At 39.8% G+C, this 23652-nt stretch overlaps 1 pseudogene; it reads left to right on the forward strand.

Annotated features, from left to right (window-relative positions):
• Window positions 1–23652, forward strand: part of LOC135505509 (utrophin-like) — a 224123-nt pseudogene that overhangs the window by 40433 nt on the left and 160038 nt on the right.

The raw sequence follows: 23652 nt of genomic DNA on the forward strand, positions 1-23652 counted from the left end.
AAACTGTGTCTAAAGACTGTTCACACAATGGGGAAGCCATAGCAAAAGAAATTTGGTTGATATCCCTTTAAATGGAGCGAAGGCAGGCTATGGAACAGAGAGCTTTCAGGAAAAACATCACTTCCGGGTTGGATTTGCCTCAGGTTTTTGCCTGCAATATCAGTTCTGTTATACTCACAGACAATATTTTGACAGTTTTGGAAACTTTAGTGTTTTCTATCCTGATCTGATAATTATATGCATATTTTAGATTCTGGGCCTGAGGCAGTTTCATTTGGGTACGTTTTTCACCCAAACTTCAAAATACTGCCCCCTAGTCTCAGGATAGCAACAAATGATTTTGGAATGTGATGCTCGACGAGCAGGTGTCCACATACTCATGGTCATGTAGTGTATTTAGTTGAGTAGTAAGAGAATTTAGTCAGTGACATACCGGTAGATCTATTACATTACGACTAGCTTACAGTGCCTTCGAAAGTATTCACACCCCTTGACTTTTCCCACATTTTGTGTTACAGCCTGAATTTAAAATTGATTAAATTATGTCACTGGCCAACACACAATAACCCATAATATCACAGTGAAATTATGTTTTCAGACATTTTTACAAAAGCTGAAATGTCTTGAGTCAGCAAGTGTTCGACGAGTTTGTTATAGTTTTTGTTTTTCTATCCCAAATTTACATTTTTTTTTTTTTTACATTGTTGGGCTTTAGGCGACCCGAAAAAAAAACGCTTAGGCGGCCCACCCAGGTATTTCAATGGCAGAAAAATCCATGCACATGCTAGATTAACCTTAGATTAACCTCTTGAAACTCCCCATCCCGGATCCGGGATTGTGACTAAGCCTCAGGCTCATTAGCACAACGCAACGTTAACGATTTCTGAAAATCGCAAATAAAATTAAAATAATGCGTTTGCTCTCAAGCTTAGCCTTTTCTTAACAACACTGTCATCTCAGATTTTCAAAATATGCTTTTGAACCATAGAAATTGACTAATTTGTGTAAGAGTATGCAAAGCTAGCATAGCATTTTGTGTAGCATGTAGCACGCAACATTTTCACAAAAGCCAGATAACCAAATAAATAAAATCATTTACCTTTGAAGAGCTTCGGATGTTTTCAATGAGGAGACTCCCAGCCACATACCAGATGCGCAGTGTTTCCTGAAAGCGTCTGTGTGTAGGAGAAATCGTTCCGTTTTCTACATTGCGCCTGGCTACCGAAACGAACCGAAAATGCGGTCACCTACAACGTGAAACTTTTTTCCGGATTAACTACATAATATCGACCGAAACATGGCAAACGTTGTTTGGAATCAATCCTCAAGGTGTTTTTTCACATATCTCTTCATTGACATGCAGTTCGAGGAAGCTTGCTTCTCTCTCTGTGTCCCATGGAAAAATACTGGCAGGTGACTTTTGCGCACCAATTTCGGCGCAGGACACCGGGCGGACACGTGGTAAATGTGGTCTCTTATGGTCAATCTTCCAATGATCTGCCTACAAATACGTCACAATGCTGCAGACACCTTGGGGAAACGACAGAAAGGGCAGACTCATTCCTCTTGCGTTCACAGCCATATAAGGAGATCATGAAAGACAGAGCCTCAAAAATCCTTGTCATTTCCTGGATGCCATGTCATCTTGGTTTTGCCTGAAGCTCACGTTAAAGGGCACGCACAGAGAAGATATTTGTATTTCTGGACACGTCAGAGTGTTTTCTTTCGAACAGTAGCAATTATATGCATAGTCGAGCATCTTTTTGTGACAAAATATCTTGTTTAAAACGGGAACGTTTTTCTTCCAAAAATGAAATAGCGCCACCATAGGTGTAAGAGGTTAACAACATTCCTCTGAAAAGGCAGTGAGCAAAATTCAAAAATATTTTTTTGAAATATGTAACTTTCACACATGAACAAGTCCAATAGAGCAAATGAAAGATAAACATCTTGTTAATCTACCCAACATGTCCAATTTAAAAAATGCTTTACAGCGAAAACACAACATATGATTATGGTAGGTCATAGCCAAGTCAAAAAACACACAGCCATTTTTCCAGCCAAAGATAGGAGTCACAAATTGCAGAAATATAGATCACTAATCACTTACCTTTAATCACTAACCTTTGATAATCTTCATCAGATGAAACTCATAGGAATTCATGTTACACAATACATGTATGTTTTGTTCGATAATGTGCATATTTATATCCAAAAATCTCAGTTTACATTGGCGCATTACGTGCAGTAATGTTTTGTTTCCAAAACATCTGGTGATTTTGCAGAAATACTCATAATAAACATTGATAAAAGATACAACTGTTATTCACAGAATTAAAGATAGACTTATCCTTAATGCAACCGCTGTGTCAGATTTGTTTTTTTACTTTACGGAAAAAAGCATAATCTGAGAACGGCGCTTAGAGCCCAATTCAGCCAGAGAATTATCCGCCATTTTGGATTCAACAGAAGTTAGAAAGAACACCATAAATATTCACTTACCTTTGATGATCTTCATCAGAAGGAACTCCCAGGAATCCCAGTTCGACAATAAATGACCGTTTTTTTCCATAAAGTCCATCATTTATGTCCAAATAGCCACTTGTTGCTAGCGTGTTCACCCAGTTATCCATCTCCATGAGGCATGAGCACTTCGTCCAGACAAAAACTCAAAGTTCCATTACAGGTCGTGGATACAAGTCAAACGATGTATGGAATCAATCTTTAGGATGTTTTTAACATAAAACATCAATAATGTTCCAAGCAGAGAATTCCTATGTCTGAAGAAAAGCACTGGAACGAGAGCTAACTCTGTCGGGAGTGCGCGTCACGAGCCTGAGACACTCTGCCAGACCACTGACTCAAACAGGTCTAATGAGCCCCTCCTTTATAGTAGAATCCTCAAACCAGTTTCTAAAGACGGTTGACATCTAGTGGAAGCCGTAGGAAGTGCAACTTGACTCCATGTATTCCGTAAGCCAAGCTTTGAAAAACTACAAACCTCAGATATCCCACTTCCTGGTTGGATATTTCTCAGGTTTTCACCTGCCATATGAGTTATGTTATACTCACAGACATCATTCAAACAGATTTAGAAACATCAGAGTGTTTTCTATCCACATCTAATACTACTATTCATATATTAGCATCTGGGACAGAGTAGGAGGCAGTTCACTCTGGGCACGCTATTCATCCAAAAGTGAAAATGCTGCCCCCTATCCCAAACGAGATTTAAGTTAAAAAGTGAGAGTCAGGGCAGGTTCTAAGTAAACAGAGTAAAAACTAACACATCATAATGCTCTTATCTGCTACAGATTTAACCTCTTCACACGTGAGTTCCAAATATCTCTAACGGTGGCCCCCATACACTCACTGTTCCAAAGTGTGATTGTTATGCAATATGACATTTAATGGTCTCTACCTGCTAATTATCTATAGGCTATGTTTCAACTTGTCAAGTTCCAATTATTTTCTATATGGTTTACATACAAAAAAATGACTGAAACATGACCAGCGTGCAGGCGGCTGGCACGCCACAAGGAGTCGCTAGAGCTCAATGAGCCAAGTAAAGCCCCCCGAGACAACCTCTCCCCTATCTCCAAAATATTGTTATTTTTTAAACAAAGCAATTTTATTATTATTCATTTAGAATTATAAAAAAGCCTGTTGGATATTCTCACAGATATATTATTAACCCTGTTATTAGCAGGACAATATATATTGGTCATGGCTCCCTAGTGGCGCACAATGAGATTGCCTTGCAGTTGTCCAGCTGTATCAATTGAAAGCACGCAAGGTTCAAGGCACGAGGGCAGGGGGCACAGGTTGGGCCCCAGAGCCTCACTTTGTCTGTGATGCCCACTACTAGACGGTCTCGGATATGTTCATCCCTTTTAGCACCGAAATCACAGTTTTCAGCTAGCTCATAAGAGATCTGATATACAGGTCTGCCTTTTCTCTCTCTCTTTGGCTGCGTTGGTAAAAACATGCCCGCTTGTGAATGAGATTCCGTTGTGGAATGAAGTAGTCTTTCCAACACTATCAAAGTTCGTGTCATCTTTCTCCTGAGTGAATTTAAATGAGATGAGTATTTTCTCTGCCTCACTGCCCACCACGTAGATTAGCGAACTGACCTGGATGACTCCATCATCTTTGTCCAGTTTTGTAGCAGTCCTGAAATGGCAAAATCTCTGTCTCCACTCCCGCCATTCTGCTGTGCTTTAGAACTTATTTTGCTCTGGCAGGTTGAATTTGGGCATTTTGTCGTCCTCGTCCAAACTTCTCTCTTAGGAGAGCCACAGCACTTCCGCATTGTCTCCGCAGAGCAAGTATGCAGACATTTGCGCGGTATTGCACTAACTTTTTCCCCGTGGTACATTTTCTGGCTGGCATTTCTATTGCCTTCATTGTTGTTTTCCTTACAAATAATAACTTTAATAACTAAATAATAACTAATGTCTCCATTCCTATCAAAGTAAGTGCCTTATTGTGTGGTCTTTTCTACTGTAGCATACAGTATGATTGTATGGAGCATAATGTATTTACAGTTTGTATCCACATATTTTCAAGTATTGGTGACAAATAACACATTCCAATTATTGTATAGATTACAATGGACACCTATGATGTGGGTAAAATACTGTTTTGGTTGTACTGGTTATGATGAGGTAATGCTAAGCTTTTTGCCAGCTACATGTATGTGTGGCACCATGTTTGTTAACATTATACAATGTATTCTGGCAGTCACATAAACGTCTGTCAGACCAAGATGTTATAATGAGGTAAAGGAAGGGTTCACTCATCTTTCGAGTAAACTTCCAGGACTGAATGAAGGGAAGGGAATGATCATAGATGACACTCCCCTTTCAACATTCATATTGCAAATAGTCCAAACTTATATTGTCTTATTATTTTTGGTTAACGTGAAAAAACAAACATGGTGGAGTGCACAAACTACCCATCGTCAGATTACTTTAGAGTTTTAGAAAGTATTTTACTCAATTATTTTGATCAATAGTAAGCTCACCCGTGATGTGATGAATTGTAAATAGTAATTGCTATTAGCTAAATCATATTGTGGTTTCTGTCAGCTGAGAGTTAGCTAAATATGACCTCTTGTGTTATGTCAATCTTTCCTCAGTTGGCGCCAGGACTAATGTAGCCTACATTTTCCGGTTTGGATGATTGTGTTATGCAGTCGCTACTTATGTGAATGTCTGAACATTGCATCCAAAAATAGACTTGTTTCTGTGAAAACTCAAGCTGTGATTGTTGCGTCAATCGAAACTGGACGTTCTAAAGAAATATTAATCACACCGGTTTGATCGTACGTTGCAGGGACGACTGTAGAATGATCACACCCGTTTGTTGGTACGTGTCAAAGGGTTCAGGTAGAAATGGCAACATCCTATTCTCTCCTCCTTTTTCTCTGCCAAGCTCTAGCTGTCATTTACTTGCATCCTAAACATTTCTCTTGGTATTTCTCTCTATTTAACCTTTCTGTTCCCTCCATCTCTCTCTCAGTATTCCCATATATCGAGGCAGTAATGGCTATTATCCATCTAGTGCTCTGGTTATGAGGAGATTGTGAGGTTGCATTAATGCCTCTTGGCCCAGGCTCATACTAATGGCCCAGTTTTTATGAATGTTTTGTTTTAGAATAGCACACTGAGGTCACGTCCACCCCACAGTCATGCTCTTCGTTAGGATACCTAATTTACAGTACTCTAAGCTTTATGGATGGGTCTTGTTCCCATAGGGAGTGGGAGATAGAGAGATGAGGAGACAGTCTGGGCAGTTATGAAGATAGAGAATGTGACAGAAAGGCAGGGAAGAGACATTACTAAGACAGAGAGTGTCTTGAGAGCAAACACAGCGATATAATTGGCATGATAGAGAGCTCTCTCCCTCCCAGTATGTGAAGGCTTTTATCCCAGTGAGGGTCCAGTGGTAATGTCGATTACTGTAGTCCAGATGTGTGATGTGGAGTCAAAGTGATCGTCACCATACCAAACTATACGGTTGGAATGGATGAATGCAGCAGTTGATTGTACAGAGATTAGATTGATGCAGACATTCACACTCAGAATGTTTTTCCTCTGCTGACTCGTCCATTGTTTTCCTGGTCTCTCTCATAGTGAAGGGAAGGCAGATGGTCATTGGTCATATTTTGGGAGTACCCATTTATGACTCTGCTGTGTATTCTAGTTTCATTGTCAATTTTGGCCGGTGTTTGACTGCCACAAACTATGACCAGCCCTGACCTGAACAGGCTTTAGATTGGGCCTGGAACAGAGAGCGAGAGTGAGCAAAAGGGAGAGAGAGGGAGTGAGAGAGATGATTTCCAGCAAAGAAACAAGTGATGGCTTGTATTTTCACCCCTTTTTCTCCCTAATTTCGTTGTACCCAGTTGGTAGTAGTTACAGTCTTGTCTCATCACTGCAACTCCCATACGGACTCGGGAGAGGCGAAGGTTGAGAGCCATGCCTCCTCCGAAACACAACCCACACTGCTACTTGACACAATGCCCAGACCAACCCAGAAGCCAGCCGCACCAATGTGTGGGAGGAAATACCGTACACCTAGCGACCATGTCAGCATGCACTGTGCCCATCCTGCCACAGGAGTCGCTAATGCGCGAATGAGACAAGGATATCCCTGCCGGCCTAACCCGGACGACGCTGGGACAATTATGCGCCATCCCATGGGTCTCCCGGTCACGGCCGGCTGCGACATAGCCTGTACTCGAACCCAGAATCTCTAGTGGCACAGCTACCACTGCGATGCAGTACCTTAGACCACTGCACCACTCGGGAGGCTCAAAACCTAACTCTTGAGATTAAAATAGCCTTTGTCCTCATGGGGATGTGGGAAAAGGGGATTTTACGTCCCCCACAAGGATAGAGGAACCAACACGCATGCACATACACACACACATAACCCTTGTTTAACTGTCCTTATGGGGACCAACAAATGTATTCCCAATCAAAATCCTATTTTGCCAAACCCCTTAACCTTAACCCTACCTCTGACCTTAACCCCTAACTCAAAAACTAAGCCTAAACCAACCCTCTAGGCGAAATGTCTGAGTCATTACATGAGACCGTGTGTATGATCAGTAATCCTCCCTCAGTTCAGACCATCAAGCCTGAAAGGATAAAGCCTGTACTCACATAAAAAACACTGATAGCTCTCTTATTCTCTCTCCCCTCTTCCTTATGTTATCTTTCCTCTCCCCTCCTCCCTTATGCACTTTTCCCCTCTCATTTCCTTATTTTTGCTCCTCTTCTCCACTCTTACTCACTTCTCTGCTTCTCATATTCTCCTACCTCTTTTGACCTTTTCCCACTCCCCCTCCTCATTTTCTCATTTTCTCCTCCCTGCCACTCTCTCTACAGGGTGTGTATAGTGCCACCCTGCACATCCTACAGCTTTGCTTCACGTGCCCTCCTCCAATTTATACATCATCAGCTCTTAGGCACTGGCTTCTTCAATCTTCTATTGGTGCCCCTGCATATGCTACTTCCCTTCCTTCTTCTCTCTTCCCCTCGCAGATAAATTACATTCAAAGGGCCTTTATTGGCATGGGAAACATATGCAGCAGGTAGCTTAGTGGTTAAGAGTGTTGGGTCAGTAACCGGATCGGCACTGGTTCGAATCCCTGATCCAACTAGGCAAAACAATCTGTCTGTGTCCTTGAGCAAGGCACTTACCCTAATTGCTCCTGTAAGTCGCTCTGGATAAGAGTGACTGCTACGTGACTAAAATGTCAAATATAAATTTTTACAGTGCCAAAGCAAGTGCAATAAGCAAAGGTGAGGAGAAACAAATTTAACCGTAACAAAAAAAATATTCGAAATTAACAGTAAACATTACACTCAGTCACTCTTTCTTTGTATCTCCTCAAGACTTCAATTGACAGATGGTTTCAAGTGATGTATCATAGATATGCTGTACTGTAGCATCTGCATTCTTCTGGCTCTGCATGAAGCATAACGTTACATGACCATGAATGATTAATCAAAGCCTCTCTCTGACACGCCAACATCAGTCACACCACATCACATTACAGTTCAGTCACTCAATTGACCTGTATTTAGTCCTAACATGGCTGAGGGCCTCGCGAGTGTGTGTGTGTGTGTGTGTGACAGAGAGAGCGTGAGTGTGTTTGTGAAAATGTCTGTGAGAGTGAGTGTGTGTGTGTGTGTGTGCACTTGAGTTTGTGTGAGAAGATGACTCGTCGGCAGCCTACATGTGTCAGTATCAGTCGGATGTCTCGTAATGGGTGGAGATATAACTCGAGGACCTAATTGTAGAGCAGAAGAGAGACAATTAATAAAGAGAAAAATTGTGTGAGAGCTAGAGCAAAATATAAAGAGAGAGAACGAGAGGGCACGAGAGAAAAGGCAGAGCATGCCCTGAGAGGTAAACACAGTGCAAAACATTGTGGAGAATGACTATGTCAGTAGGAGATTAAAGATAAATCATTCTATAAATAGTCTGTAATCTGCAGGAGGCCTGCAGGGGACCATGGAGAACATACTGTCAGCACTGAGTAAAACAAGCAGTATAGTAGTGTATACTATAGCACTACAGGAGGGAAAAAGAGCAGCACGTTAGAGAGTGGAATATGATTGACTGTTGAGGTTCCGTTTATTGGAGTTTTTCCCCCCATAATGGCTTATATTGTGCCTGTATTGTGGGAAAATGACAAGTGGAAAAAGAGAGAGAGGTGTGTGCGTGTGACAGAAAATAATAATGTGTGTGTATACAGTGCGTTCAGAAAGTATTCACACCCCTTGACTTCTTCCACATTTTGTTGTGATAAAGCCTGAATTTAAAATGTATTAAATGGAGATGATCTACACACAATACCCCATAATGTCAAAGTGGAAGAAACATTCAAACATATGTGTTTTATTTTCCATTCATAAAAAAAAAACTTTCAACGCCCTGAGTCAATACATAGGCCACTCAGGAACATTCATCGTTGTCTTGGTAAACAACTCCAATGTATATTTGGCTTTGTGTTTTAGGTAATTGTCCTGTCTGTTGGAAAGCAGACTGAACCAAGTTCCTCTAGGATTTTGCCTGTGCTGAGCACTATTCCATTTATGTGTATCCCCCCAAAAACTACCTAGTCCTTGCAAATGACAAGCATACCCATAACATGATGCAGCCACCACCATGCTTGAAAATATGAAGAGTGGTACTCAGTGATGTGTTGTGTTGGATATCCCCAAACATAACACTTTGTATTAAGGATAAAAAAATATTTATTTGCCAAATGTTTTGCAGTATTACTGTAGAGCCTTTTTGCGAACAGGATGCATGTTTTGGAATATGTTTATTTAACTTCACCATGCTCAAAGGAATATTCAATGTCTGCTTTTTTTACCTATCAGTAGGTGCCCTTCTTTGCGAACCATTGGAAAGCCTCCCAGGTCTTTGTGGTAGAATCTGTGCTTCACAATATTGCACACAGAGTGAGTCCATGCACCTTTAAAAAACAACATATTTTTAGATAAGGCGTAGGTCCATGCAACTTACTGTGACTTGTTAAGCCCATTGTTTCTCTTGAATTTGTTTAAGCTTGCCGTAACATAAGGGTTAAATATTTATTGACTAATGACATTTCATTTTTCCTCCATTTGTAAACATTTCTAAAAACATAATTCTACTTTGACATTATGGGGTATTGTGTGTAGATCAGTAACACAAAATCTCCATTTAGTCCATTTTAAATTCAGGCTGTGACACAACAAGTTGTGGGAAAAGTCTGGAAGTGTGAATACTTCTGAAGGGACTGTATGTCTGTGTTTGTAGTGTGTGTGACTCGTACATTGAACAGAGCCTTACCTGTGTGTGTATGTACCGGAAATCCCCAAAAGTCCCCACAAGGATAGTAAAACAAGGACAATTCTCCCTCGTGGTCCCCACGGGGACAAAGGCTATTTTTGGCTTAGGGGTTAGGTTTAAGGTTAAGGTTACAGTTAGGGTTAGAAAAGAGGTTAGGTTTAGGAGTTAGCACACAAACATGTAAAAAGCAGTCTTGAACATCTATTGATCTGTCCTTTCATTTCTTTTGTCTCCCTCTCTACTTCCGTCTCTCATTCTGTCACACACACTCAAGTTCCATCAGAATCTCTCACTCTCTTCATTTCTATCTCTCTCTCCCTTCCTTCCTCTCATCTCTCTCTGTCTGACTCTCACCTTTTTTTAATCTCCTTGACTTTCATTCCCTCTCCCTCTCTGTGTGTGTCTCTGCATCCCTTCCAATCTCATCAGCATTTCACTCCTGATGCCTTCTCTCACTATGAGTCAGATACTCATTTAGCTCTTTCTTTTCACCATCTCTCCCTTCCTCTTGCTCTCTCAACATCATCGGTGAATTGCCCTCCGGGGTATCACAAGTACACAGACAAAAATGGTGCTTTGAATTTACTTAATTTAAATTTGTACATCGGTTCAGCATGAATGCAACATGTTACATAACTTCTTGATGCTACCCATCCCTTTAGCGAGATAATTGTCATCAACAACCGCTAAATTGCATAGCGCCACATTCAAATAATATTACAAAAAAATATTTATATTTATTAAATCACAAGTGCCATATAGCAAAACACAGTTTATCCTTTTGTTAATCCACCTGTCGTGTCAGATTTTGAAAATATGCTTTACAGCGAAAGCAATCCAAGCATTTGTGTAAGTTTATCGATCGCTCGACAAAACATTATGAACACCAAGCATCAAAACGCTGCTGGCACCCGGCCATACAATGTTGCGACGTTATCTTTCTCGCTCAATTTTCAAAATAAAAGCCTGAAAATATGTCTAAAGACTTGACACCTTGAGGAAGCGATAGGAAAAGGAATCTGGTTGATATCCCTTTAAATGGAGCTAAGGCAGGCTATGGAACATGGAGTTTTCAGAGTGTTTTCTATCCTAATTTGTCAATTATATGCATATTCTAGCATCTGGTCCTGAGAAATAGGCTGTTTACTTTGGGAACGTTATTTTTCCAAACATAAAAATAGTGCCCCCTAGCTTCAAGAGGATAAACACAATTCTTTATTTTTCAGTTTAATTATTTTATTTTTGTCAAGCAAATATAATTTCTTCTAGTAAATGCATTGTAATGGAATTTAATCAATTTAACACGGTTAGGTAAAGCTCATTTTATTTGTAGCTTCAAATGGATTTGATCATGTTCTCTAAACCTGATCACTACTTAATGATTAACATGATTTTAACATTCTTTTATTTGTCCAATTTATATTATGGACAAGGTTCTGCATAATTATTAATGTAAGCACAGGATGGAATGCTGCGATGTTCTACCTTAGTGTTTGTATTTACACAAATGAATAAGGAAATAAAAGCATATGCTAAAGATGTGTAACCACTGAGTAAGAGACCATTTGTATCAGTGTAAAAGAAGGCAAAAGGCATGTGTTTAAAATAATGATTATTTTTTTCTGTAACGGTTCAGCTCTTTGGAATGACAAATGTCCATTCACTGACATTCAGCGTTCAATGAATTGCACAGGTCTAAATCACAGTAATGTGTATCTGTATAAAAAAAGACTTGTCCTAAAAATGATTGGTCACACTCGCTAATGCATTTTGTTACAAAATGAGGTAGTTATTTTTCATAAGGAAAAACAGACAAAGGATGAGGTAGGTATGTGTACATATTGGTGCATGTCAATTCTATTGACTAAAAGTCACTACAAAGTGAAACTGAACTTTTTCCATAAGCAGCAAAGAAAACTAAGGGCATCTACTCAAAACAACATACAAAATGTCTAACAAAATCACGACAGCTCCATCTTTAAACATGCTCATTCTGTTTGGAGTTTTTGTGAACAATCTAACAAGTTCAACACAGAAGTCAGACATACAGTGTGAAACACAACCTACAGTCTGAAACGCACAACAAAACAGCTCATGAACCAGCCTGTTTTTAAATGCAACAGCTTTGTTAAGTGTTCCCCACTCGGTTCCATAAAAACCTTCTGAAAGACCAGTAGCGGAGCTCAGTTTACTGAGGTTCATGGCATACATGAGGCCGAATAGCATTGCAACAGCAAATTCTATGCTGCCCAGATCCTGCAGCACTTTGACGCCTTCAAGGATAATCCCAGTGTCCTCTGGTTCCTCACTCACATGGTCTTTGATAATGTAGATCCCCACAGTAAGTGGACTCTTCATCCAATGCCCTGAACAAGACACAAAGGCAAAACTGGTCAGTCATACAAAATGAATCATTCAGCAATGAAGTGTTTACAGTTAGGGACTCTAGGTTGCAAAAAGTATAGCTCATGAAGCACAAGAGCATGATACAGATATAAATAATTCAAGACTGGAGTCCTTTTAAGTGTCAGCTAAATCAAGAACTGCTGGCAATATTTGAACACCGCCTATTACAAGGCTAAAACGAAGTGGTTATAATCACGATTTCCATTCTATTCAGATTACATTTGCGACATAGCCAATTTTGATCACTGTATTCAGCATTCATGCAAACAAAAGTCTCATCTGAATGATGCAATTTTTTTCTTCTCCAGAATTGTATCTAACCACAGCTAACGGAATAAGATGGAAGACAGAGGAGTTGACACAGTAATAGAATAGCTAGTGATATAATATGATGGTGGCACGGAACAGGAGAGGAAAAGAAAGTAATGGAAGGAAACACAACACATTCCTGAACAATGTTTTCTGGGTCTTCACCCATATCCACACACACTCCCTTTATGATGCACTCTCGTCTGACATCTATGCTGCTATTCTAAGAAAAGAGAAGGATTTTTGAATTTAGGTCTTATTTTGAAGTCAACTTTTGGTGTAGAACCACATATGAATGTGTATTTTGAAGCATAAGGAATTACACCCGTCATAGGTGCCATGATTGATATGAGTCTTCTGCCCAGTTGTCCTCCTCTTTGGAACAACATCAGCAGGTCATCTGAGTGTATATCAAGTTGAGAAATACATTTGGACTGGACTGGGGTTGTGGTGACTCTCTTAAACTCGGCATTGACCTGAAAATAGTAGTTAAACAAATTAGATTAACAACTGCAGAAAGGAAAATAGACTGGATATGATCGCACAAGCAGCAAACTAGATTGTTCTCTATAGGGAGAGAAATAACGAGTCAGTCAGCACAAAAGAAGATAACTCTGAATTAGGCTAAATCTTCTACCTTCACCATCAAGTCCCGAATATCATAACCAATAGATCAAGAATAAGACAAGCATGGCAAATTTACCTCAATGACTTCAAAGAGCACAGTCCATCTTGCCACAAAGTCCTCTGCCATGGGTGCGTCACGGACAACTTCATGTCTCCTGTATGTAAATGTCTGCTTAACTTCTTAAGGTATAGGGGGCAGTTTTGGAAAAAAATAGCGTGCCCAATTTGAACTTCCTGCTACTCATGCCAGGAATACAAGATATGCGTATTATTAGTATATTTGGATAGCAAACACTCGGAAGTTTCTAAAACTGTTTGAATCATGTCTGTGAGTATAATAGAACTTATGTAGCAGGCAAAACCCCGAGGACTAACCATTCAGATTTTTTTTTTAGGTCTGTCTGTTCACTGAGTTCTAATAGGCAAATTATATTTCTAAGGAACCTGTTTTCTGTTCCTACCGCTTCCACTGGATGTCACCAGGCTTTGGGATTTGGTTGAGGTTATTCATTTGTGCAATGAAGAAGTAGGCCATCTAGGAACTGGGTAACACTGTTGAGAGTTGCGCAAGACGTGAAAAGTAGCATGGTTTGTTATCTTCCTGTATTGAACACAGATAGACCCGTCTACAATTTGATCGATTATTATCATTTAAAAGTACCTAAAGTTGTATTACAAAAGTAGTTTGAAATATTTTGGCAAAGCTTATAGGCAACTTTTGAAATATTTTGTAGTGACTTTGCATTTTTTGGAAGCTGTTTTTGTCTGGATCAAACGGGTCAAATAAATGGACATTTGGATAAATATGGACGGAATTAATCGAATAAAAATACCAATTGTGATGTTTATGGGACAAATTGGAGTGCCAACAAAAGAAGCTCAAAGATAAGGCATGTTTTATATTTTATTTCTGCGTTTTGTGTAGCGCCTGCAGGGTTGAAATATGCTTCCCTCTTTGTTTACTACTGGGCTATCAGATGATATCTTCTTATGCTTTCCCTGAAAAGCCTTTTAAAAATTGGACATGTTGGCTGGATTCACAACAAGTCTAGCTTTAATTGAGTATCTTACATGTGTGATTTAATGAAAGTTTGATTTTTATATCATATATTTGAATTTGCCGCACTGCATTTTCCCTGCTTTTTGCCCAAGTGGGACGCAACCGTCCCCTATACCATAAGAAGTTAACTTTGAACTTGACTGTGTCTCTGTTTCTTTTCTTCACATCGGACAGTAGAGCTTTCTGCATGTCCTCGAGGCTCTCTTCTGTTTCTCCTGGGGGATATGTGGGGCAGAATTTCACTTCTGCTCTCTATGGACTTTTTAACACCATAGGCTTGACTTCCCTGCAGGTTTGTGCTTCAAGGAGTTTATCGTCATCTCTGGGCATCCCAGTCTTCTCAGGCGAGTGCGGTAGTTTCCCAGTTTGTATTTCAAACTGGTTTTCCATCCTCCACATACAGTGATGGAACACTTCTCAGTCAGATTTGTTGTAATTGCTGTTGAGTGGACTTTACTTTGGTGCACAATTAAGGCGTTCCAGGTCTTAAATGCACATGGACAGTCAATGTGGGTGCTTTAACTTGTAATGATGTAAGTGTTGGGACCTACTTGACATCAATTCTGAACAGCCCTTACATTTCCACATTCACACGACACTGAAAAAAATTATAGAAATACCATAAGACCTAAAGACTGACATTCTGAGCAAATTGTTTTTGGCTATTAACCTCTTGCGTTGAGCAATCCCGGATCCGGGATTCTATTTATAGCCTCAAGCTCATTAGCATAACACAATGTTAATTATTCATGAAAATCGCAAATTAAATTAAATAAATATATTTGCTCTCAAGCTTAGACTTTTGTTAACAACACTGTCATCTCAGATTTTCAAAATATGCTATTCAACCATAGCTAAACAAGCATTTGTGTAAGAGTGTTGATAGCTAGCATAGCTAGGAGACTCTCAGTTGGATAGCAAATGTTCAATTTTTCAAAAAAATATTATTTGTGTAGGACAAATCGCTCCGTTTTGTTCACGTTTGGCTATGAAAAAAACCTGTATCCAGTTATAGACTCAAGCTCATTAGCATAACGTAACGTTAACTATTTATGAAAATCGCAAATGATATGAAATGAATGTGCTAGCTCTCAAGCTTAGCCTTTTCTTAACAACACTGTCATCTCAGATTTTCAAAATATGCTTTTGCATTTGTGATAGCTAGCATAGCATTTAGCATAGCATTTAGCGTAACATTTGCACAAAAACAAGAAAAGGATTCTAATAAAATCATTTACCTTTGAAGAACTTTGGATGTTTTCAATGAGGAGACTCTCAGTTACATAGCAAATGTTCTGTTTTTCCTGAAAGATTCTCTGTGTAGGAGAAATCGCTCCGTTTTGTACATCACGGTTGGGTACCAAAAGAAATCCGAAAATTCAGTCATCAAAACGGCGAACTGTTTTCCAAATTAACTCCATTATATCGACTGAAACACGGCAAACGCTGTTTAGAATCAATCCTCAATGTGTTTTTCACATATCTCTTCATTGATATATCGTTCGTGGTAGTCTCCTTTCTCCGGTGAATCGCTTGGAAAAAGACAGTTGAAGATGACGCACCAATTTCGATGGAGGACACCGGGCGGACACCTGGCAAATGTAGTCTCTTTATGGTCAATCTTCCAATGTAAGGGAATTCCCCCCTCAAATGGACAAAAATGAATGGGAAACCATTGGCATAGTACAAACCATGTACACGATGGACAATACCACGTTGATTCATGCAAAATGTTTTGCAAATGCCATATGGCAATTGCCAGTTGTAACACTTCAAAAATCCAACAGGTGGCGTGTGCGCTCCACCTTGGTTTTTCATATAGGAAATGGACCCCAAGTCAACATCCAAAAGCCAAATTTTGAAAAAATTAATTTTTTGTCAAAAACTTATCACCCCTTAAAAAAGTGCTTTCTGGACCGTTTTTCGAAATTCTTTCGCTTTTTTTGTCAATTACACATGTGTAAGAACTGTATGAATATACTTTTGTCCAATTTTATTATCATAATTTTTTATTTATTTTTTACTTGCGCATTATTGCATGTGTTTTCTCCATTTGCAATATGATTTCATAGGAAGTCAGAAGTCAAAAGTCAATAATTGCAAAATTTAATAAAAAACTTCACACCCCTAAAAAAGTACTTTCTGGACCGTTTTTCGAAATTCTTTAGAATTTTGTGTCAATTACACACGTATAAGAACTTTATCAACATACTTTAGTCATATTTTATTGTCATAATTTTTTTTTTTTTTACTTGTGCATTAGGCATATGTTTTCTCCATTTGGAACATGATTTCATAGGAAGTCAAAAGTCAAAAATTGCAAAATTTCATAAAAAACTTCACACCCCTAAAAAAGTGCTTTCTGGACCGTTTTTCGAAATTCTTTAGAATTTTGTGTCAATTACACACGTATAAGAACTGTATCAACATACTTTAGTCATATTTTATTATCATAATTTTTATTTTATTTTACTTGTGCATAAGGCATATGTTTTGTGGGGGCCAAATGTCATAAGAAATTTGACATGCTCAAAAATCCTGCAGAAATGCAAAATTGACTGGCCTGATGAACTCGGGATGGCCGGGCAGTGATTGTTGTTCCTTTCAATCACTCGTGGTGTTGATTTCATCATGTCCATTTGTTTATGTTTTCTCACTTTTGCAAAGTCACTGTGCATTTGCAATATGGTTAACTGGGCATTCACCATCACAAATTTGTCATGCTATAAAAATCGTGCAGGAATGCCAAATTGACTGGCCCGATGAACTCGGGATGGCTGGGCAGTGATTCTGGTACCTCTCCATCGCTCGTTTGGGTTGATTTCAGAATGTCACTTTTGGTGATGGTACCTCACTGTTAAAACATATTGCAAATGTTTTCTCACTTTTGCAAAGTCACTGAAAATCGTGCAGGAATGCAAAATTGACTGTCCCGATGAACTCGGGATGGCTGGGCAGTGATTCTGGTACCTCTCCATCGCTCGTTAGGGTTGATTTCAGAATGTCCATTTGTTGATGTTCTCACTCTTGCAAAGTCACTGTGCATTTGCAATATGGTTAACTGGGCATTCACCATCACCAATTTGTCATGCTATAAAAATCATGCAGGAATGCCAAATTGACTGGCCCGATGAACTCGGGATGGCTGGGCAGTGATTCTGGTACCTCTCCATCGCTCGTTAGGGTTGATTTCAGAATGTCACTTTTGGTGATGGTACCTCACCGCTTAAACATATTGCAAATGGACAAGAGTCACCTGCAAGTCACCGTCCATCAGTCAATTTGATATCATTCTGACACCAAACTGATACAAACTGACACCAAACCCACTTTTCCCAACTCGTTTAGGAGCCAAGTATCACATACTTCAGAGCTGGCCCAAAATTCACAACGCCTTCATTTCAAACCATAAAAAAAACATAAAACATGTAGTTACGTTCTAGCTGCGGGTCCATTTCTTGTGTTATGTGTAGGCCTAGCTGAGGCGACCCCGAATCCCAAGTTTCGGCTCGATAGGTCATTTGGTGTCCGAGTAAAACCCTAATTGGTGCTGAAAATCCACTTTTTTCAATTACTTGCTACGGGGTCCTTGAATGAGCTATCGGACAGAAACGTTGGGTTCTGTCTCTATGGGCCGAGACGGTCACAATGCACCTAGTCTTGTGACTCTGGGACATTTCTAAATGTCGCCATTTTCGTAATGCTCAAAATGAATTGAAGTCATTGCAAATGTTCGAGGCTGTTTCTCGGTCCGAGAACCTTCTAGAGCGCCGTAACTCACCACGCACTATCGACCTGAGGTCTAGAACAGGATTCTAAAGTTTCGGAACTCTAGGTCTGACGGTTCTTTAAAAGTTCCAACAAGGTTAACTAATGCAGGGAGTGTATGTCTCTACGCACCCCAATGGGTCACTACTTCCAAGCTGTGTGTGTGTGTGATTTAGTTTTCCTTTGAAATGTTATGGGAAAAATGACTGATTTACAGTTCATGGGGGTTGCCTAATCACATATATGAAGTTTTGGAAAGATCTGACACCAATTATGGCACTTCCGGTTGGCACAGGAAGCTATAACTCAACACACATCCTCATTGGGGTATTCTATTACAGAATCCTGAGTTTTAAGTCTTTACCATATAAACTGACTGATTTACACAGGGTTGAATGCACTATGTCTATCAAACTGCAGGCAGGGTATGGGTATACACTTTTAGGGCGATTTTAACCACTTCCGGTTGGTCAAGGAAGCTTAGACACAGGTAGACCTTATAGTGGCCGATGGACTGGTACCGAAGACAGGTTCATACAGCATTCATAACCCATATAGACTCCAGGTTGAATTTAGGGGAGCAGGCAATGCATTCCTATGGGGAGAGAAGTCAATGCAAACTGTTTTTATGTAAACACCTTATTTTAACTGTGAAGGGTTAATGTCACACGGTCAAGGTTAGGCTTGCACAGATCGGGAGGACCTTAGGAACATTCCTATGTTTGAATTGTCCTTCTAAACCTAACGGTTCCGCCGCTGTCACCCAAAATCAAATGACGTGGTGCAGGCTTCATTTTGGGCCTACTTTTCTCATGGTCGCTGCGCTCAGACCGAGCGAGCTACGGTCAAGCGGGGCGTCTCGTTGAACTCGAGAGAGTCTGGACACTATGGTGATGCCATTTTTTATGTTGATTTCAGAATGCTATTTTGGTGATGGTCCCTCTCCGCTTTAACATATTGCAAATTAACAAAAGTCAACTAGCAAGTCAGTGTCCATCAGTCAATTAGATGTCATTCTGACACCAAACTGATACCAATTGACACCAAACCCACTTTTTCCAACTAATTTAGAAGACAACTATCATATTTTTCAGAGCAGGCCCATAATTCACAGCGCCTTTAGTTAAAAACATAATAAAAACGTAAAACACATAGTTATGTTCTAGCTGCGGGTCCAGTTCGGACAGTATGTGTAGTCCTATGTGAGGCGACCCCGAATCCCGAGTTTTGGCTCGATAGGTCATTTGGTGTCCGAGTAAAACCCTAATTGGTGCTGAAAATCCAATTTTTTCCATGCCTTGCTATGGGGTCCTTGAATGAGCTATCGGACAGAAACGTTGGGGTCCGTGTCTATGGGCTGAGCCGGTTTCAATGCACCTAGTCTTGTGTCTCTGAGACTTTTCTAAATGTCGCCATTTTAGTAATGGTCAAAATGAATTGAAGTCATTGCAAATGTACGAGGCTGTTTCTCGGTCCGAGAACCATCTAGAGCCACCTAACTCACCACGCACTATCGACCTGAGGTCTAGAACAGGTTTCTAAAGTTTTGGAACTCTAGGTCTGACGGTTCTTTTTTAGCTCGAACAAAGCTAACTATTGGAGGCACTGTCAGTCTCTACGCACCCCAATACGTCCCTCCATCCAAGTTGTGTATCTGTGTGATTTAGTTTTCCTTTGAATTTTTATGGGAAAAATGACTGATTTACAGTTCATGGGGGTTGCCTAATCACACATATGAAGTTTTGGACAGATCTGATTTTTTTAACCCTTCCAAACAGCCCCTGAGACACCAATTATGGCACTTCCGGTTGGCACAGGAAGCTATAAGTACACACATGTCTTGATTGACATAGACACTTACAGAATCCTGAGTGTTAAGTCTTTACATTGAGAATTGACTGATCTACACAGGGTTGAATGCAGAGTCATTTTCACCTTTGCTGGTGATGTACATCCAAATACCTTTTGGGTGAATTTAACCACTTCCGGTTGCTCCAGGAAGCTTAGAATCGACACAGGTAGACCTCATAGTGGTCTGATGGACTGTCATAGAAGACAGGTTCATAAGGCATTCATAACCCACATAGGCTTCAGATTGAATTTAGTGGCTGTTCCACTGGATGTCAGAAGGTGAATTCACCAATTTGTAAGTCGCTCTGGATAAGAGCGTCTGCTAAATGACTTAAATGTAAATGTAAATGTAGAGGTGAAGCCAATGTATTCCTATGGGGAGAGAAGTCAATGCAAACTGTTTTTATGTAAACACCTTCTTTTAACTGTGAAGGGTTAATGCCACACGGTCAAGGTTAGGCTTGCACAGATCGGGAGGACCTTAGGAACAGTCCTGTGTTTGAATTGTCCTTCTAAACCTAACGGTTCCGCCGCTGTCACCCAAAATCAAATGACATTGTGGTGCAGGCTTCATCTTGGGCTTACTTTTCTCATGGTCGCTGCGCTTAGACCGAGCGAGCTAAGGTCAAGCGGGATATCTCGTTGAACTCGGCACGGCCTTGGGATTATGTTTATGCCATTGCCTGCTCTCTGTGTATTTAAACACCACGCTTTGTCACTCCATCCTTGCTGTGTGTGTGTGTGAGAGCTTTTCTTTGACATCTGTTGGGAGAAATGACTGATTTTACAGTTCAGGAGGGTTGCCTAATCACACATATGAAGTTTTGAAAAGATCTGACCTTTTTAACCCTTGGATACAGCCACTATGACACCATTTAAGGCACTTTCTGTTGGCACAGGAAGCTATAAATAAACTCATATCCTCATTGGGTATGCCTTTACAGAATCCTGAGTTTTAAGTCTTTACGTTAAGAACTGAGTTATTTACGGAGGGTTTAGTGAGTGTGTGTTATTTCAGAAAATCATAGAAAATCACAGAAATCTCGCAGAGCTCCGCAGCACACTTTAAAAATATTCGTATGAACACCCTGCAACTGGATCTGTAACTGTTGAAAAAAAAAACACGTATATTTGAACATCACAAATCTGTCATCGTACAATTTCTCTTAAATGACGATAGATAAATGGCTGATTTTTTTGTTATTGACACCAGAGGCTCCTTGACTTTGACGTGAAGTGAAAAAATCATTTCTCTATTTTCATTTTGGACCTTTAATCCCAGAAAAATGGCCATAACTCAAAAACCGTTGAGGCCTAGACGCCATCTTGTTCGGGGCCAACTGCTCATTATGCCAAACCTATGCTCACCAAGTTTCGGCTTCGAAATATTTTCAGTTTTCGAGATAAGGCCTGTCGTGATTCGTGATTTTTCGTCAAATTGCAGTATGATTGCTTATGCCCTCTTGTGGGATTTTCCGGGATAGCGGAAAAATGACCAAAATTTGATTATTTTATAAAACGAAAACCGAATGTCCGACAAAGTTCATTTGATAACTTCCCGGTAGGTCTGGCCCTGCCGCTCGGCCCGACGCCGTCCCCGAATTTTAAAAATGTTTTCGGACGTCTAGTAAGGGACGGTACATTTGCAATATGGACTTTCTCACTAACCATACAGAAAATGTCGAAATGTTCCCTTATGTATGATATGCCTACAAATACGTCACAATGCTGCAGACACCCTGGGGAAACGATAGATCGGGCAGGCTCATTCCTTGCGCATTCACAGCCATATAAGGAGACAATGAAAAACAGAGCCTCAAAAATCCTGCTCATTTCCTGGTTGCAGTTTCATCTTGGTTTTGCCTGTAGCTTCTGTTCTGGGGCACTCACAGGCAATATCTTTGCAGTTTTGTAAACGTCAGAGTGTTTTCTTTCCAAAGCTATCAATTATATGCATAGTTGAGCATCTTTTTGTGACAAAATATTGCGCTTAAAACGGGCACGTCTTTTTATCCAAAAATGAAATAGCGCCCCCATAGATTAAACAGGTTAAAACAACCTCTGATAACAGTACTCAGAAACACTACATAGCCTGTGAATGGGTAGACAAAGCAGCTCAAATGTAGTAGGCAAACATCATGGACCAGTAAATACAATCTTTGTTCATGAAATGATTTATTTTTTCATTATGAAATGTTTGATTCAATTATCTATTGATTTATGCATGCATCCACACATATGCACATAGAATTATTTTTTATTTTTGTCAAATAATTGTAAATGTATTGATAAATGGACACCTATAACATAAAGTAGTGCTGTTCAACAGCTAAAATGAACTCCACACCCCATTTCAACAAGTCTATGTCGCCTTTGCACCAAGTTTTACAACATGGAGGCAGCCATTGGCAAACTGTTAAACTGCATGAAAGCATGAATCTCATAGGTTTAGATGTATAATAATTAGATCTCATATGTAATGATTTGTTTTAATGTCTGTTTTGATGCAAATACATGAGCTTTTAACCTGTTGGAACTCTAGGGGCGCAATTTCATTTTTGGATGAAAAACGTTCCCGTTTTAAACAAGATATTTTGTCACAAAAAGATGCTCGACTATGCATATAATTGCTACTGTTCGAAAGAAAACACTCTGACGTGTCCAGAAATACAAAGATCTTCTCTGTGCGTGCCCTTTAACGTGAGCTTCAGGCAAAACCAAGATGAGATGGCATCCAGGAAATGACAAGGATTTTTGAGGCTCTGTTTGTCATGATCTCCTTATATGGCTGTGAACGCAAGAGGAATGAGTCTGCCCTTTCTGTCGTTTCCCCAAGGTGTCTGCAGCATTGTGACGTATTTGTAGGCAGATCATTGGAAGATTGACCATAAGAGACCACATTTACCACGTGTCCGCCCGGTGTCCTGCGCCGAAATTGGTGCGCAAAAGTCACCTGCCAGTATTTTTCCATGGGGCACAGAGAGAGAAGCAAGCTTCCACGAACTGCATGTCAATGAAGAGATATGTGAAAAAACACCTTGAGGATTGATTCCAAACAACGTTTGCCATGTTTCGGTCGATATTATGTAGTTAATCCGGAAAAAGTTTTACGTTGTAGGTGACTGCATTTTCGGTTCGTTTCAGTAGCCAGGCGCAATGTAGAAAACGGAACGATTTCTCCTACACACAGACGCTTTCAGGAAACACTGCGCATTTGGTGTGTAACTGAGAGTCTCCTCATTGAAAACATCAGAAGCTCTTCAAAGGTAAATGATTTTATTTATTTGGTTATCTGGTTTTTGTGAAAATGTTGCGTGCTACATGTTATTCAAAATGCATTGCTAGCTTTGCATACTCTTACACAAATTAGTCAATTTCTATGGTTCAAAAGCATATTTTGAAAATCTGAGATGACAGTGTTGTTAAGAAAAGGCTAAGCTTGAGAGCAGATGCATTATTTTCATTTTATTTGCGATTTTCAGAAATCGTTAACGTTACATTATGCTAATGAGCTTCAGGCTATAACTGTATACAGGGTTTTTTCATAGCCAAACGTGAACAAAACGGAGCGATTTGTCCTACACAAATAATATTTTTTTGAAAAACTGCACATTTGCTATGTAACTGAGAGTCTCCTCATTGAAAACATCCGAAGCTCTTCAAAGTTAATGATTTTATTTATTTGGTTATCTGGCTTTTGTGAAAATGTTGCGTGCTACATGCTACACAAAATGCTATGCTAGCTTTGCATACTCTTACACAAATTAGTCAAT

The sequence above is a fragment of the Oncorhynchus masou genome, chromosome 19 (genome assembly GCF_036934945.1).
Source record: "Oncorhynchus masou masou isolate Uvic2021 chromosome 19, UVic_Omas_1.1, whole genome shotgun sequence".
Taxonomy (NCBI): Eukaryota; Metazoa; Chordata; class Actinopteri; order Salmoniformes; family Salmonidae; genus Oncorhynchus; species Oncorhynchus masou.